Source organism: Alligator sinensis, unplaced genomic scaffold (assembly GCF_000455745.1).
Source record: "Alligator sinensis unplaced genomic scaffold, ASM45574v1 scaffold61_2, whole genome shotgun sequence".
Lineage (NCBI taxonomy): Eukaryota > Metazoa > Chordata > Crocodylia > Alligatoridae > Alligator > Alligator sinensis.
In genome coordinates, this window is record NW_005842108.1 from 1697370 (window position 1) to 1716752 (window position 19383).

A 19383-nucleotide genomic window follows, 5' to 3' on the forward strand; every position below is an offset into this window, starting at 1 on the left:
GGCTTCTCCATTGGCTACTGGTAGCGGGTGCAGGTCCCCCCCCTGGGGCCGTTGCCGTCGGCGGTTTCTGCGGGTGCGCCCCCAGATTCAGGAGGCGCCAGGCACTCACGGGCTCCCTCAAATGCCCAGAACAGCGGTCGGGCATCCAGGTTGTAGCCATGCTGGTGTAGAGGAAAAGGCGATCGGGGCTCGTGGACAGAGGTGATATCTTTGATTAATTAAACCAACAAGATTTTTGAAAAAAAATAAATAAATTCGTTAATGGCCAGCTTTTGGGCCCAGACACCCTTCATCAGGCAGTGGAGAAAAGATTGTAAAAGTTCCCCTGGGTAGAATTGAAAGTTCATATTTCATAGGATTTCACAGAGGAGTCGGTAGATGGAAAACTCGTCTGGGCAGTGGGTTCATAGCTGGTAAGGAGCCTCTCACCTCCTGTCGGGGTCTGTGCTGATGCAGATTACCTTGAAACAAAGGCAAGAGCAGGATCTGCGGTTTCAGGCGGTCACAGTTGCTTCCTACTTGGGAAAATACGAAGATTTCATTTCAGAAATCAGCTAAAATTCAGTATCTTTCGTGTGCCGGGTATCCAGGTTGTAGCCGTGTTGGTCTAGAGGAAAAGGCAATCGGGACTCATAGTAGAGATAATCTGTCTTCTTAGACCAACAAGATTTTTGCAAAAATCTTGTTGGCCTAATAAAAGAGAGCATCTCTACTACAAGTCCTGATTGCCAGAACAGCGGTGGCATCTGGGCAGCGGGCACTGATGTGCTCATCTCCCTCCCCAGACCCCTGTCTGCGCGGGAAGCAGCTCAGCCCTTTGTGTGGGGGACTTATGGCCCAAGCTCAGAAGTCTGGTGCCAAGCAGGGCCCTGGACAGCCTGGAAACACTGCCCCCAACCCCAGGAGAGTATCTACGTGTGACCATTTCTGTTCCCCGCATCTTTGTACTAGACTGTGAGGACAAGATCGGCTTCTTCAAGTGTTTTCAGCTTGTCCCATAACCAGCAGTATGAGGGATCGTTTCAGTGTGCTTCATTTTAGATGGATTTCATAATTGTCCTAAGGTATTTTCATAACACCAAAGGGTCACCAGCCACTTGAAGCTACATCTAATTATGCTTAAAGATGACCTGATAGATTTTAGGAACTACTCCCGCTCCCCCTCAGTTCCTCTGCCAATTTTCATTCCACTACATTTTAGGATATTTTCTTTCTGCCGTGTCTACAGTAGATGCCGGCAAACAGAACAGGTGATTAAATAGGATAAACAGTGACAGTTGCTCCATAAGAAGTGCTGTGAGCACCTGCCCCTCTCCTTAAACAATGGCACCATAAGAACAATCTACATTACTCCGTATTTTTTGTGGAATAACTTTGTAGCTTATTGCCTGTTTTATCATGCCATTAATTGGTGGAACATGTAGCCAGGTCACAACTTGCTTGATTACTTGGTTAATTACACCTTGAGTATAACTAGATAGGGCCATAAACACACCAGATAAACATTTTGTTTTCTTCTCTCAGTTCTAGTAACAGGTGTCCTTTGTAACAATGATGGAAAAAGTCAGACAGGTGTGGGATTTATGACAGCTTTTTAATGCTTGAACTGAACTGACCCACATTTTAACAACTTCATAGGAATGGTTTATGCTCTTTTATGAAGAGCAAATGACACATGAAACAGTGGGATGATTTTGCAATCAGTATTTTATGCATAATATGATGCCTTTACATAACTTGATTTATTACAATGATGTTATATTTCATGACTTATGTTATTCAGTTAAAACACCCAAAAGACACCGCCCTGTAAAAGTATCTTTAACACATTAAAATGGTATACTTGGAAAGCTTCAATGTTGAATGAAATACATATTTCTATTAGTTATGATTTTTTTCTTGTATCTAGCACTGTAGTTTGTAGTGAGTTTTCTGTACAAAAGTAATTGAATCCATATTGCAGACTTATTAAAACAATTTTCTCTAAATCTGTCTGGACAGGAGGAGTTTTTTTTACAAGTTTTTCTGTTGACTAAGAAATTTATTAAGCCACTTAACCCTCATTAGTGAAAAAAGACTTTTGTGTACCAGACAATGACAGTGTGCAAACTGTTGTTTCTTTAACAAAATAATTAGCTTTCACAAACAAGGTGTCACAGGAAGTAAGAGTGTCAATATAGCACTGACAGCCAGCAATTCTGAGAGCTTTTCTAATTGAACATACTTTATACAAGTCATAACAAGATAAGTTTGTGAATATTTTTTTCTGTAATGAAGCTCTTCTAACAAATAAGAATATAGCATCTCAGGTGGACTGTAGTCTAGCTTATGTGCCTTATTAATGTATAAGAATTGGTGATCCATGATTGGAAGGCAAAATAAAAGTTGAATATATTTAAACAATTAACACTTTGGTTACTGATTTAATACAATACATGTAGCACCTTGTATAATTCAATCTCTCTCTTCACAGTAGGTCACTTCCTTATTAAAGATCTAATAAACACATTTATTTCCTTGTTTTCCATCTATGAACTGTGCAATGAAAAAGATACAATTGTATATATTTCTTAGAGTTAGAAGAAAATATCATGAAAAGGTTTTTGAGAGATTAATGGATGCAATGGAAAGATGATTGTACCTGCTGTGTAGAACAGAGCCCCTATATCATTACTAGACTGGGAAGGGGATCCAGGGATACCTGCCCCTTTTCCCTTCCTTCACCTCCCTCCTGCCATCTTTTTCTCTCTTATCTTTTGTGCGTCTGCTAGTGCATCCTAGTTGAGGTCCCTTTCTCTTTTTTTCCTTGTTCCATGGTTGGTTCACGCCCACCCCTTCCTTCCACTTAATCTCTGCGGCCACTTGTTCACGTGCTGGGGGTTTAGTTCTTCCTAAATTGAAATGGCGGGTTTTGAATTGGTGGGGTTTTGTGTTGATTAAAACCCACTGTTTCAATTTAGGGACTTCCATCACCGTGACAGCAGTGACAGCCCCGTCAGCTCCAACACACACACACACACCCTTGCCACAGAGAGGGCAGGCTCTGCTAGAGGAAAAAAAAAAAAGCAGTGAGGAGCCCAATCTTTTTTTTCTTTTCTGGAGCCTTCTCGCCTCTACTATGGCCAGTGAGCCTTGAGCTGCAGTGGGCCCTGGTGCTTCCCTCTGTGGTGGCAGGGCCCCCCAGGCAGCACCCATGTACTAGCACCCCACTTGGGTTGTCCCAGGGGGTGCTGCCACCATGGAAAGAAGCACCAGGGTCCCCCCACAGCTCGGGCTGCACAGCCCACCAGCAGCTCACTCCCTGGCCACAGAAGACTGCTGGCAGTCTCTGGGAGCAAAAAAAAAAAGATCAGGCTCATTGCTGCTGCTTTTTTCTTTTGTCTCAGCAGAGCCTACCCGTGCGAGCTGCCACTGGGTTGCGCAGCCCCTGAGCTACAGGAGGCCCAGAGCTTCCCTCTATGTTTTTTAAACATAATTTAAAAAGAAATACACTGCCGAAGGTGTAGTGTTACAGAATTTAATCATAATAATCAAGAAATACACTGCCGAAGGTGTACAGTGTTACATAATTTAATCATAATCATCAAGATACGAGGGTGTCGTGGGGAGAGGGATTTAACGGTGGGGGTCTACTACAGACCCCCCAACCAAGGGGAGGAGCTGGACCGGGAATTTTTGGGCCAGCTTGCAGGGGCACTTAAGGCAAGGGATGTAGTTGTCATGGGTGATCTAAATTACCCGGACATCTGCTGGGAGGAGCAGTCAGCCAGGTCGGACCATTCCAGGAGGTTCCTGGCCGAGATACAGGACCTCCGCTTAACCCAGGAGGTGTACAGTCCCACCAGAGGAAATACCCTGTTGGACCTGGTCCTGGCCACAGGCGATGATCAGGGGAGACAGCAGGTTAGACCCTACAATGAGAGGCTACAGAACCTGAACCTGTTCAGCCTTCACAAGAGAAGGCTGAGGGGGGACCTTGTGACCATCTATAAACTCACTAGGGGGGACCAGAAGGGTTTGGGGGAGACCTTGTTTCCCCTAGCACTCCCCGGGATAACAAGAAATAACGGCCACAAGTTGTTGGAGCATAGGTTTAGATTAGACATCCGTAGGAACTACTTCACAGTTAGGGCAGCTAGGATCTGGAACCAACTTCCAAGGGAAGTGGTGCTGGCTCCTACCCTGGGGGTCTTTAAGAAGCGGCTCGATGCCTACCTGGCTGGGGTCACTTGATCCCAGTTTCCCTCCTGCCCAGGCAGGGGGTCACACTTGAAGATCTACAAGGTCCCTTCCGACCCTACTTCTATGATTCTATGATAATATGCTGCTGAACGTGTACACTGTCACGCAATTAAATCGTTAAAAAGGGCAATTAACCCACTAAAAGGGGCAATTTCCTTACATGTACAAGGGCCCTTCATCATGTGGGCAAGGGCCCTGTGTGTCTTCTGCCTGTGCCCCAGCGGTGATACCAGAGGCAAACTCACAAGTGGGAGCCTGAAGCAAGACAGTTGCTGGGTCCAGGTGCAGGCAGAGTCCAATAAGTTAACCCAAGAGGCAGAAGTAGAGAGGTCATTTAACCTAGAGAGCCCTGCATAAGCCCAAGAGTCAGGCCAGAAAAGGGCAGTCTGGCTGGGGAAGCCATCAGGACAGAGCCTTGTCTGAGAGGCACGAGGCCTGGAGCCTAGAGAGCGGCAAGAGGACTCAGAAGGCAGCCCAGAGTGAAGAGAAGCTGGGGAACTGCATATGAAACAAGCTAAGTACCCCAAACTTTCTGGTTTGTCTTCCTTTCTACTTGGAGCCACCAGGGGGTGACGAACCCCATGTGGGACATTCCACTGCGCCAGAACTGGTGCTTGCATTTTGTGGTTTGCATTTCTCCCTGGAGGGCCAGGTTGTGGCTCTAGGGGAGGCAGAGACCACTGAAAAGGGGTGACTGGGGATACCCTGAACTTGAAATTCCAGAGTGAATGAAGGATAGGGACTAGTGTGTGTTCTGTGGCCAAATGAGGCCAAGCTTGCCTGGACTTCAAGGCACGAGAGTTAAAGTATGTTCTGTGGTTAAATGAGGCCGAGCTTGCCCGGACTGTATGGCAGGAGGGTGGCAAGAGAAAAACAGGACTCAAGGCCCTTAGCTGCCTATGTAGCAGATATTACGAGGTCTGGAAAGTGAGATCACAGGGCGTGACCAGAGCTGAGCCAGGAGCTTGTGGCCTTGAACAGTAGGCCCTGAGCAAGAGGGCTCAGTGATAGCAAAATTGGAATGAGAGTGGAGGAGTGCAGCCTTGGACCAGATAGGGCCACCTCTTCAAAAGGATGTCTTGTCCTCTGTGCAGCCTCCACTACTAATTTTGACATCAACATGTGGCAGGAAAGACTACTGAATAGGGGAGAGATCAGAGGGTGTAGGCACTAGTTGGCCTCTTGAGGCAGGTACCCTGTAGCAGCACTTGTAAGCAGCTTACACTGTGTCAGACCTTTTTTTTGTGCTCTCAAATAAAAGAGCTACAGAATATCATTGGTATAATTAGGATGATCCTTTACATTCTGTGATATTATTATAGGCCTTCTGCAGTTTTAAAGAGGAACTGATGTTTGATGCACTTGAAATAATTCATCTTTTCTAAAAAACTGCTCAACTTTCTGTGGGCGAAACTACATGAGATGCTACATTGCTGTAGCGAAAAGCTACAACAACAAAGCATCAGCAGGCACAAACCATGATGAGGACGCAGACGCGACTGCACAGTAGGATTGGGAACAACCTGTGCACCGCCAGGACTGCACAGTGCAGTTGGAGGCACATGTGAACACGTCCTGTAATTCTTATGACAAAAGGAGAACGTGGCTTCAAACCAAGTGCTTCATAAAATGTATGTCATAAAAAAACTGTGGCAAAATGATATAAGGTTTATGTCCATTTTGTTCTCTAAGTAGAAGAGGAAAAATGTTTTTACTGAATGGTTATTTTTACTGCAGCACATACTTCTTCTGGATCCTTCTGTGTCGTGTGAGATTAAAATGCATGCTGTGTTGCACAAATGATCTTGTGCTTCTGAGATGGAATATTATGCAATGTAAAACAATGGACAATTGCTACCATACATACAAACTCATACCTAATTGAATAAAAGATAAGAATAAACTAGCTTTCAGAAACACCTGTTACGTATTTCCTGAGTGATAAGTTCTGCCATAAATTTGGATGTCTGTATGGGACAGGACAGAATGGCTTTCATGTCTCATATGAAGCACAAGAAAATGCAATCAACACCCTTGTAAAAGCGTCCAAAAATAAAATATCCTTAGCTTGATAATATTGAAAAAGAAGAATTCCTGGCATCACATCTTGAAAATATCGACCTTGCTGAAGGAGCCCATCATAATGATCTCTCCTCCCCGATTCCCTTCCTCCCAAGCAAAGTATTCTTTCTACATTCTGGTGTATGTGGCACCTAGGCTACTCAACCCAATGTACCCCATTACCAGGGGCAGATCCAGGGGGATGCAGTGGCATGGTAGCACCACGCACCAGACTTGATGATCTCACGAGGTCCCTTCCAGCCCCCTAATGTCTATGAAATCTTTGGTTGTGTACTACGTGTGCAGTGAGCTCTCCAAGTTCACCAGTTATGTTCGCAGCAGCTCCTGCCATTCACATGTTCCATGACCTTTGACCTTACCAGCTAGCCAGCGTGAGGCCCAGAGTCCTTGCTTTCAAGCAGCTCCAGAGCTTGGGGGTTGAGTATTGCTATTATTTGCCCTGTCTCTCCTTCAATCCCCCTCCATCCTTGCTGGGGAAAAGAGTTGTTCTGACCCCACACACCCCAGTCATGATCCTGGATCTGCCCATGGCCTTTACCAAATATGACATTCCTTTTGAAGTCATTGGGAATGGTCCCTAAAATCTGTATTATTGACAATGATATACAAAATCTTGACCTTCAGTTGAGCACAGGTTGATCTTCAGCAATAGGCTGAGTTTGCAGGACTAGCATTAATAAATATTAGGCCTCAAGTCCCATGATTTCTGTTCCAGCAGTACAAATTCGTTTTAAAGCTTTGCATTAAGACAGCTGAGGCGGCCTTTATTCAGGGCCATGTTTGGCTGCCAGTTTTGCACCATCTGCTTCTCCTTTCCCCTTCCCTCCTCTGATGAAGTGTGAGAGAGTTGGGTTAAGTTGGATTCTGATGCACTCTAGCAATTCCTGGCCTAAGAGCACTGTCCAGATGGCATAAGTTAAAGCAGCTCTGTGGCAACCATTCTTGTGCCCATGACCAGTTTGGACTCCAAGTTCAGTGGCAGATTAAAGGTGGCTTAGACCAAATCTAGCCTCCCTGCTCCCCTGAATTAGTCAGTAATAATTATTAAACTAACTCCATACTTCTAGCTTTTTGTCCTACTAAATTTGAACTCTGTGCTTTCCACAGGTTGTTTGAGTTCCATTTACCCGTCCAGAGTTGTCCAGAGAGGCAGAATCCCATGAATCTGGATATTTTCATTATGCTTCTAGGAATCGGGAAGATGTCCAGCATCTGCTAGCTATAGTATGCCCCAGCAGGAGGTTGCTTTTGTGCAGTTCTGCAACTGAACTGGATATATGGCAAGTAGAACCAGAAAACTGCCTGCTACTCATGTACTGCGTGTTGCCACTTTATGTTGGAAGATAAGCGAGGATACCACAGATTAGCTAACAGAAAAGAAATAAGTTAAAATAAATCATTGTGTAGCGCTTTGTCCATTTTTCTGTTACCTATTTAATGTTCAGACAGGTGCTCTCCAGTCTTCTTGGGGGGGAATGGGACCTGTCATCTATGAACTTTCATTGACTATTTTCTGCCTGGGATAAACTAACGGGGCTAGATAAGGACAGTTTTGTGGTTAAGAGTATTAGGTCGGAAGTCAAGCATTCTGCATTCTGTTTGTGGCTCTGACAGAATTTCAAAAGGGGCAACCTATTTTGTATATCTAGCTTGATACCAGTGGAATTTCTTCCTTATGCTATTAAATAGTTAAGTATTTGATTATATCATTTGATTATGTTAACTCTATGATTATTTTGATAGTGTATGTTCTCTTAAGTTATTTTTTTGTTTAGATACTTTATTCAAGAAAGTGATTGCCTTGAAGTTTCAAATAAGTATGTGCAGGTGTCTCTTGCCAGGTCTCTTCACTATTGCATTCTCTGTCTTTATGTGAGAGATCCTTATTACAGATTTATTATTTATATTAAACTGATAGCTATGGGCCCCAGCCAGATCAGTGCCCTGTTGTGCTAGACACTCTACAAAGAGAATATAGTTTTTGCACTAATTAGTTTACAATTAAGCAAAAGCCAGATGGAACAAAAGGGAAATAAAGTATGGCGACAGGATAATGAGTGACAAATGGACTTCATGCTATACCAGGTCTACAAGCACAATCAGAAAACAAATCCATTTGATGAATTATGCTTTCTTCCTTTTTCAAATTAGACACTTAACCTCTGTAAATTTCAGTAGTGGAGAAATGAGTAAAGAACAAGTCTTGCATATACGGTTGAACCTATATCTTCCCAGAAAACTGTCTTAGTAATATATGACTAGTGAAGAATTTATGATGCGTTCATTCCCAGTTGTTTCTCCAGTGCAAGCCAAATTTCAGATATACTGTTCCCTGTCATACCAGATAACAAATATGCAGTCCTTTTACTGTAAAGCTGTAATGTTATGAATGAAAAATATCATTGTGTCACTTGCTTAGCACATTACACATTACCAGCATATTTTAGATTGCCTGTAAATAATGGCCCAATTTAGATCTACTGTAAATAGATGCCTCTTCAACAAAGTCTGTGTAAATTCTCAGGTTTACATTGGGACTAACTTTCCAAGAGGTGAAGAATCTTACTAAGATACAATAATGCTTTTCTGAATTGTAACTACAACGGCTAAAAATCAATGACAATTTACATAATTGATTATCATGAAGTAACACATTCTGACACAAACCTTAGCGTATAGACATTTTAATTTTGCCTCGAAGCATACGAACAACAGGACTGTAAATTACACACGGTTGCCTTTGTTTTTTCTTTCATTAGTTCTGAGTATATACAACAAGCCATATAGTGCCAACAGAGATGGATATTAAAGCAGTCAGTAAAATAGAGTAAGATAAATACACATGCAGACAGATCATCAATGCAGAGAAAAATATATATGCAGTTAGATATATGCAGAGCCTCAACTGAGTTGGAATTGCATAATAGACCCGGTTTGTACTGTGCCATATGTTTCAAATCTTAATTACTTTATTTCTGTGAAAAAGTACAAGATAAGGACTAGAAAAGAGTGCTTGAAAGTTATATGCCAAATTAATAGTTTACAACACTGACTCCCTTTACAGTAAGCTCTACTGAATAATATTAAAAATATATTAAGCATAAGAAATGAATTAGCAGATAATTGATTTAAAAATATAATTAGGTAAGTGGGAGAGAGGAGAGCACACCTCTGAGAAGAAAGTCAGAATTAAAAAAATAGGTTGTCTCCTTTCAGTAGTAGGTACCCAAAAATTGATCCATCAAAATCAATGATAAATTCTTTGATTAAAATTGATGCATGATATCTAGACCACACTGACTGTACAAACAACATAACTGTAGCACATTACTATAACCTTGTGCTACCTTGACAGAGTGAAACCATACTATTTAGAAGACTCATCTGGACAGTCCTTGTTAGGTATTATTTTTGTACTTGAATTAATAAGAACAATATGCAAAACTAGGCTTCAAACATTGTGCCTGGTGAACGGGGTCATTATGTAGCCATTACTCATAATAAAGAAGGTAATGTTAGCATCTGGAACAAAACTGCTCTTTCCTTTTGGAAATAACTTTATCCATTATTTTAAAAGCAAGAAATGTCACTGGCACTACTAAAGCTTGGATAGTTAGATTTCTCAAGTACCAATATGGTTCCTCCTCACTTCCCACCCCTACTACTTGCTCCAGTATTCAAGTATTGCCCTTTTGGCTCTCTCTCACTTGCGAATGATCCAAAGTGTTAGTGCTTCCCTGTGACAGGATGATTAATGTGTTAGAAGTTCAAACAAAAAACTTCATAATTCTTGGCTCAGTTCAAGTACCGATGTAGCATTTAAAAAAAGAGGCTTGCAAAGTGCTCTCTCTTTAAGGACTAAGCATAAAGAAAGGAGGTTTGCTTCAGACACTAAAGTAAAAGAAATGAGAGATTTGCTTCAATGCTAGTCTAAAGTAACAGATAAAAGGGACTGGCCACAGATATCATACAGAACAGAATATCCTCTCTTCCTATGTATGACAGCTCTTCCCCTCCCACAACTATCTGCAGACTTTATTTAATTGCTCCTCAGGGAAGCATTTGCCTCTTTTTCCAATGAGCCTCATCAGCATTCCAGTAAGCAGCACCTGCAGATCCATCCTCCCTCCTAGCAGAGCGCAGGGTTGGTTAGTTGGTTGGAAGAGCATTGCCAGAACCTGTTTGAGGTCTGTCAAATCCATCATATTCCCACCATAAATTACAATTTATTGGCTGTACAGTATAAGAGTTGACAGTTCCCTTCTAGTTAACCTTGTCCTTCATGTCTGAGGCATGTCGTTATCACACTGGAATGTTTCCTATATGCTAAAGAAAGGCCCTTTGCATTTCTGACTACAAGCTTGTCTTTACTGAAGCACTTAGTTCAAATTAGTATACTCAGTTATTCCACTTCAGCTCACCAGTGTGAACCATTTGAGCTACGTGGTGATTGGATTAGCCAAATGAGTGGATTGAGCAGCTGATGAGTTTTTGCAATTGAGGTGCCACCATCCCAACTGTCTTCCTAGACAGTGTCACTCAAATTTCAGCCCACCCTTTGGCAATCCAGCTAATAAGAGCTCAAATCTCTGTTTCATTCAAAGTGGAGACACTGACATGGACATGAGTTAAGTTAGAGAACAACACTGCAAGGAGGACAGCATAAACAATACACCCCACAAATGTATAATGCTCACATTTAGATTAGGGCCTAATTTAAAAGTTTACTGACATTAATGGAAGTTTTTATTCCATTGACCTCATGAGCTTTGGATCAGATCTCTCCTGCTAAAGGATCTCTCTTTTGGGCATATGAAAATAGGTACTTCATGTCAAATTCTACTTGTTACAAGAGCAGTTAGGTACACATATCTACAGACTTGTTCCACTTGAACTATCTACAGACATCTACATGCACAGAATCCAGATGAAATATGACAACATAAATTTTCTATAGAAATTAAATTTTTGAAATGTTCCCAATAGGTTTTTTCACCTTCCAAGTCTGATATGCTTATGCATTACGTACAAAGAATTACTTTTTAAAACATTAACTTAACAGTAATTATTTAATCTAATATTTTAAATTGTAACCATGGATACTATGCAGGTATCACTTTACAATTTTATGATTCAAGTGGAAGCTTATACCACTTATTATGAATGAATGATACTAAAATACCTTATTTTTTATATAATAGGCGGGAAGGAAATGCCTGGGGATGTTTTCTATTCTCTCTTAATTCTACTCATTAACACAATAATAAGCAGAAAAGACGGCTGCTGCTTATCAAATCTATTTCATTAGCACCTCAATTGTACAAGAGTGAAAACCATCTTTTTGGTTCGTGCACTTTTATACAGGCATGTATTATTTATAACAAATCAGACAGTCTTTGAAGTACATTGAGCTTATTGTGAAAACAGTAACAAATAAAGCAGCTTTACAAAATGATTGACATAATCATTTCACCTAGAGCATGATATATAACCTTTTTATCTATAGGCTTTTATTATTTGTTCACTACTTTTTATTAGCTATAGTAGGTTTTAAAGGATTCTCTATAATTCCTGAGAGAGAGACTGAGGCTCCATCACAGTAGGTGCTATTAACACATGGGACTATCCATGCTCCAAAGAGACTTAAAAAGCAAAAACAAATAAGAGGTAGCAAAAATGTATTAGCTTTTCATATGGATGTGTTTACCCATTTGATATAAAGCATCACATAAAGTTACATCAGCCTCTATTAAGAAACAACTGTGCAGACAGAATTTGTTCACAAAAAAACTATGAATTATTATCATTCCTTCTTTATAGAAGTTCTTTAAGGTTTAACCTACACAATAAACATACAGGAAGTATTAAAAGCAGACACATCTCTTTTCTTTTAACTAGCTAGGAGGGTTATGTCCCTATTGTTCTGTTAATTGTTTACTGTACCAAGGTAGGAAAAGGGTTACCTTGGACAACTTTGCAGTCTATGTATTATACCACCAGCACAAGGGCATTCTGACACAGTGATGTAAGCCAGGAATCAAGAACCAGAATAAGAAGCTGAGGCCAGGAATCAGGACCTAGGGATTGAGTGTAAAAGCAAATCTATTTTTCAGCTTGTTGTCCATTGCCTGCACCGGGCTTAAGTTAGGACCCTGTTGCCTCTTCCAGTCAACTGGGAGTGTACAGGTATGACCAGCCTGATGTAGTCTTGCTGGCCAATCAACCCGAGTAGAGCTGCCTGCTATGGCTTTTGACAACCTTTTATGAAGACCAAAAAAACTAACTAAATAAATGCTATATTTTCCCCAGGATCACAGGGTTACAAAGCTTTGCTGTACATCATCTGCATCTTGCTATTATTATCCGACCTTTCATAATACCTACTACAGACTGCCACACCAAAAGGAACTGGATCTGGAATTTTTCAGAGAACTGATGGAGGCTGCACATTCAAGGGACATGGTTGTCATGGGTGACCTCAATTATGCTGACATCTGCTGGGAGGAGCACTCAGCCAAATCTAAAGCTTTTTGATCTGCATGGAAGAACTTTATTTAGTACAGGAGTGTGACAGCTGAAAATTGTGTCTACGGCACTTGCTGAACACTCTGTGAAAATTAGACCAAGTGTTTCTTGTTGTTTGTTTACGTATAAAGCTGCATGTTGCCACTAAGAGTTTAATTAAAGTAAAAGATTACTGAGGCCTTGAAAGTAGTGAGGCCGTGTGTGTAGTGGCGCAGTTAAAATTAACCTTATCAGAAAAATGCAAAAGCTTGTACTGCTATTAGTCAGTCATAAAGAATGTTCGTAGTGAGTGGCTATGAGTCCACAGTATAGCTCAAAAGTTATAAATTAGCTAGCACATCCAGAAATTATCAGATGGAAGATGCAGCATTGTAAGATAAGCTACTAATTTAGAAATTAGCTGCTGACCTGGAGTCAGTGGGCCCGTGGATCTCGAGGAGCCCAAGGACTGAATACCAGAGTCCTTCCAGGTACCCCTCAGATAGCACAAATCGAGGACACCTGACTTCGCTAAGCTTTATAGAAGAAAAACTTGTTGTACATCAAGCATCAGAAGGGACTGCTAATAAGTTGCCGATGCAAATTGTTATTGTCTGCCATTGTTGTCTTGTTATATTACTCGTAGTTGTGTGTTTATTAAGTCAATAAACCTTTCTTTCCTTTTTATCCCCGACCACTCACTCAATCCCAAACCCTCCTGCTGGTGACTGGGACACAGGAGGTGAACGGGCCAACCAGGGAGAAGGCTTTGTTAGATTTAGGTCTATCCTAAGGGGACAGTCTGGTGGGAGAACTGAGGATTGAAGGAGATAGTGATCATGAGATGATAGAATTCACTATCTGTCATAGGGCAGGGAAGTCAGCCAGTAGGGCAGAGGTGCTTGACTTCAGGAAGGCTACTTCAATAAGCTTAGGAAAATAGTGGGAGAGACCCTATAGGAAGGGGGACTGGAGGGGAAGGGAGTTCAGGAAGGGTGGTCATTCCTCAAAGGAACAATCCTCAGAGCACAGAAAAGGCCATTCCTGCATGCAGGAAAGGTGGTAAAGGGGCTGAGAAGCCCTCTTGGCTTACCAGAGGAGTCAAGTGTCAGCCCAGTACAGTGTAGGGCCATGGGCCCCAGCAGGCCTGTGCCCAGTTGGACTGGGCTGTGAGGAAGGAGACTCAGCCAGTCCAGACACCTAGCTAAGGTCACCCAATTCTCACCTGCCACATCTTGATGTTGAAGGTTTGCTGGGAGGTGGTCTGCTCCGCTGTGTATTGACCCGGATACACTGGGTCCAATTCTTCTTTGGGTCTCCTACCTCCCCTATGCCCCGGTCAAGTGCCACCCAGTTGTTAATGTGTCAGTCTCACCCTTAGCTCTCAGTGGGCATTCTCTTTCTGGAGAAAATCTATTCCAGGCCTTGGGAGCTTGGACAGTAAAGAAGTTTTTCCTTATGTCCAGCCTAAAACGATCTTCCAAGGACCATTGGACCTTGCCATCCCTTGGGGTGCTCTGGTGAACAGGCATTCCCCCAGATCCTGATGTACACCTGTTATGTACTTATAAGCTGCCACCAAGTCACCCCTGAGCCTGCATTTCTCCAGCTACAACTGCTGGCAGTGACCCTGCTATGGCACCTGTTGTTCCTGAGGGCTGCAAGCTGTTCCTTAAAGCCTGGCTCTGTCAAATAAAGGAAAACACTAAAAGAACATAGGAGAAATCCTGTAGGATCTATTTCACATCTGAGTGGGGTTGATTCTCTCATCCCCTGATGCTTTGGCATTGATTCCCCAGCACCTCCCCGACAGATCTATTCCCACTGGGGAATGGGCCGTTCCTGGCCCTTCTTTACCTATCCGTTACCAGAGGGAGGGGGCCTGGCATTTGCCCAAAGTCTCCCTGGCCCCAGCTTGGCACTGCCTTCTCTCTCTCCCTCCTCCAGGTGGCAGGGACTCAGCCTGGTAGGCTGGCCCATTGAAAGTTAAATTAAAAGGAAAAGAAAACTCTGACTCTGGTGCAGCCAGCTTGCCTGCAGCCGTTCCCTCTCCCAGAGAGGCTTCCTGCTGGATTCCTGCCCGCTTCCTTAGCTGTTTGCAGCACTGCCAGCTCGGTGACAGTGTCCTGAGCTATGGGAGCCTCTCTGAGTCCCCCAACTGAGAGACAGTCCTCCCTTCAGCTTCTGGAGCCTCCGCTCCAGTGCCCTGATGCTTCAGCATTGGGGTGTTCTTCTAGCGTCTGTCCTGCCCACCCTCCAGTCTTGGCAGTGAGCCAGAAATACTTGTGCAGCTGTGGGGCAGTCCAATCCGGGCCAAATAGCTGCTGATAAAATGGGGCTCCTGCATCAGCTTCCGGTCTCTTGTTGCTAACTCCGGCAGGTGAGTTGGTTTCCTTGGTGGCTGTGAGTTTAAAAGGGGCTTTTCTCACCTCTTCACATAAAGGGGTGCTTAAAAGAGAAAAGAGGCTTATGGACAGTGGAAACAAGGGATAGTCACTGTGACCGAGTGTCCGTCCTGGGTACCCGGTTCTCTGGTAACTCCCCCTATTCCCGCCTGCCATGACTTGGTCTAAATACAATTTGTGGGGGGGAGGAACAGTTGTTAGGTACCGGTACTCCGGTAATAAACACATGGTTCAGGTCTTAATTACAAGTGCTTTATTACAGTTAGTCTGACTCTCTCGCTGTCTCTTGAAACGTGAATTCCCCGGGGCTTGCCACGGGGTTCTCACTGTCTGCCGTCTAGGAGCAACACAGGGCCCCTTGTGTGCTCATTACTCAATAATCTGCCACTAACAAGACAATTAACGGCTGACTGCCCCCGATATCGGGATTCCCTGTCTGCGGCTTGTGCCGGCTTATGAAGCCCGGCTTCGTCGATTTCCTTTTCTTTCACTTTCTGCAGTCTCTGCTTCCCCTCACCCCTCCGGAGCGAGATTGGGGTTACAGGGGCTACAAGGCAATGTCGGGGCTTCTTCGCCCTTCTTCTCTCTGCCTCTTCCTTCCTCTTCTCCCTCCCCTCGCTCGGGAGATTCCCCCTGCTGGGCCCTCGGAGCTGCGGGGTTGCTCCCGCGCCGCCGCTCTGTTTATAACTCACCGCCGAGGCTGTCTTCTCCAGGTAGGATGCTATCCGGGGAAAGGACGTTTCAGTTCCCCCCTCAAAACTCCCAATTTCGTCTAGGAGCGTGTCCCTTCTGGTTCCTCCTCACGAGTACGTGCCCGAAGGCACCTTTGGGAAGTTTCCTCTCCTCTTTATTTTCACTTTCCTGGCTCTGTATTGGCTGGCTGGGGTTATTTGCCTGGGGTTATTCGTCAGTTTCCGGGATGTCTTCATCTCCGACAGCTGCTCCCTCATTTTAGTAACCATGTCGTGGCTGCGGCACTGTTACAGTCACCAAGGAGGAATACACAAGTATAGCTCATATTTGTAGGGAGAGGATAAGGAAGCCAAGCGCTGCAACTGAGATCAGGTTGGTGACTGAAAACAAGGACAATAAGAAGTCTTTCTTTAGGTATATAGGAAGTAGGAGGAAGACCAAGGGAAATTCCAAGACAAGGACCAAGAGGCCTGTGCAGAATGGGATGAGACAGCTGATAACAGATAGCCAGGGGAAAGCTGGACTTTTTAATGAATTCTTTAGTGTTCCTAAATGCAAATGCTGGTCGCCCACCTGGTCGGATACTGGATGGGTTCGGAAGCAGGGGGGAAGGAGGGGGATTGCAAACTAATGGTCCATGTTGAACTGGTGAGGGAGCACTTAAAGCAGCTGAATGTCTTCAAGTCAGCAGGACCAGATGGACTACACCCAAAGGTGCTGAGGAAATTGGCTGGAATCATTGCGGGACCACTGGTGAAGGTATTTGAAGACTTGTGGTGCTCAGGAAGAGGTCCCAGAAGATTGGAAAAGGGCCAATGTGGTGCCAATCTTTAAGAGAAGGAGAAGGGAGGATCCGGGAAACTATAGGCTGGTCAGTTTGACCTCGATACTAAGTAAAATTTTGGAAAAAATTATCAAGAAGTCCATTTGTGAGAGACTGGCAGAAGGTATGATGCTGAAGGACAGCCTGTGGCAGGCCAGTAGAGGGTGCTCCTGTGTTGAGCCACCCACCTCACTGTGCCTGGCCACCTTCCAGACTCTGAGTGCCACCCTTGGGGCGCCTCAAGTCCAGGCAACCCCCTTTCTGGAGCACACCCACAAGCCTGGGGGTAACACTGCCACCACCCTGGACTGATCTGGGACCTGCGCCCTGTGGGAAACACAGGCCTGGTAGTCTTTGAGGGTACTTGACCCACTGCAAGAACTGGGGGTGGTTCCCTGAGTTTGAAGCACAACTAGTGGTCTCCCTTAGTCAGCTGAACTAAGGAGACTCCAAGGTATAATCTAGACCTTCTCCCAATAAGTCTCCCATGCTAGGTACAAAGGAGAACTTTATTGGTTACAAGGAGTAGGTCTGGAATAGGGTACAGGGTAGAGCAATATCAGAGAAATACCTTACAGCAAACAGTGGCATGGTAGCTTTTGATCATGCATCTGAGTTACTGCAAGCTATATATCTAGTTAGATCTCAGGTGGCTTACTGACATGTATCATCCAGAGGCAGGTAGCGATTCCTTCTGGAGGCAGGCAGTTCCTTGATCATGAATTTCAAAACAGAGACCGAGTTTCAGATGGTCCAGGTTCTCGCTGTGAGTTTTCATCATGGCTACCGCCCCTCCTCCTGGGCAGTCCTTCACTTATATTGCCCCTATGACCTCATTTACCTGGTTCAATGAAGACCAGCACCCATTGGCTGCCAGCCAACCAATTTGAAATGCATCACTGGTTGCTGGGTAGGCTGGCAGGGTCTTTAGCCCCCTCCCAGTCATGTTGGCATTGCTTAGAATAGGGAGCTTAAGCCTCCCACCCAGGTATGTGCTGCCAGTCATGTAGGCAGGGGGAGCAAGTTTTCCTCCTCCCTCAGGAATGTATCCAGCTCAGGTTACAACTCAGGGTTACCTGAAGCAGATGGGACCAGAGGAGTCTGCCCTCTGCAGTGACCATGGTAACCAAATTGTCAGATAGCAAAGTTTGGGGAGAGACAGAGATGGTATTCTGCCACACAGCCAACATGGTTTCACTGCAGGCAAGTCGTGTCTGACCAACCTCGTCTCCTTCTATGATCTAGTAACAAACCACTTAGATATGGGAGACTCAGTTGATGTCATATACTTGGACTTTAAGAGGCCTTCAATATGGTCTTCCATGACTCTCTTATAAAAAGAGTGGGGGATTGTGGGCTGGCAGAATCCATGGTCAAGTAGGTTGGGAACTGGCTGAAGGGTCGAACCTAGAGAGCGTTAGTGAATGGATCTGTATTGCCTTAGCAGAAGGTGGCCAGTGGTGCCCACAGGGTTTGGTTTATAGCCCCATGCTGTTCAACATCTTTATAAATGATTTAGATGAGGATGTGGAAAGCACACTGGCCAAGTCTGCAGATGATACTAAGCTATAGGGAAAAATGGTCACGCTAGACTGCTAGAGATAGGATGCGGATCCAAGCAGACCTGGACAAGCTGGAAAGGTGGGCGGAACAGAACTGGATGCAGATCAATAAGGATAAATGCAGAGTCCTTCATCTAGGGAGAAGTAACCAGTGACATAAATACAGGTTAAGAGGAGATGTCCTGGCCAGCACAATGGCTGAAAGGGACCTCAGGGTTATGGTTGATCACGGGAGGAACATGAACTGCCAGTGCGACACTGTATTCAGAAGACCTAATAGCATACTGGGATGCATTAGCTGATGCGTCATGAGCAGGGCTAAGGAAGTAATACTTCCTCTCTACTAGGCAGTGATCAGACCCCAGCTGGATTACTGTGTCTGGTTCTGAGTGCTGCACTTCAGAAACGGTGTGGAGAATCTTGAAAGGGTCCAGGGAAGGGCCACAAGAATGATTAAGGTCCTGGAGGTCTTTAAACAACAGAAGTTCAGTGAATCTGCTGGGAACACAGGGCCTGATATGAATATATTTTAAAAAAACCCCAAGAAACCCAGAGAACCACGCACTACTGATAAGTTCAGCTGTTTGGTGTTTAAGTCATATAAAACCATAAGGAATCATCTTACTTCTGTTATTTCAGTCTTCAGAGTAGTCTCATCCTTTTGGCATCATATCCTGACCTTCCTCCGCATTGATGATGTCTCCCAACTTTGTGTTATCATCAGATTACATTAGGACACTACTCCTTGTAATTACATATGATTAGGTCCAAGAATGATCCTTTGAACCAGTTCAAAAGTTCAGTTTTCAGTCCAAGCCATTTTCAGTCCAAGCCACTGTCCTCTTTGTTAGTTTATTACTCATGCAAAGGTATTGGGAGTCCCTGCTACAGCAGGGAAAATAAATGGTGGGGAGGGGTTAGATAGCCTCCTTGGTCTCTGCCTTCCCCAACTTCTTGCCCTTACAGCCCCTTCCCCGTATCTTTACAGTCAAACCCTGCTTTCCTTGAGCACATGGAATTGAGAAGCAAATTTGAAAACACTGACCCAGAAATAAATATATGTGTAGCACCT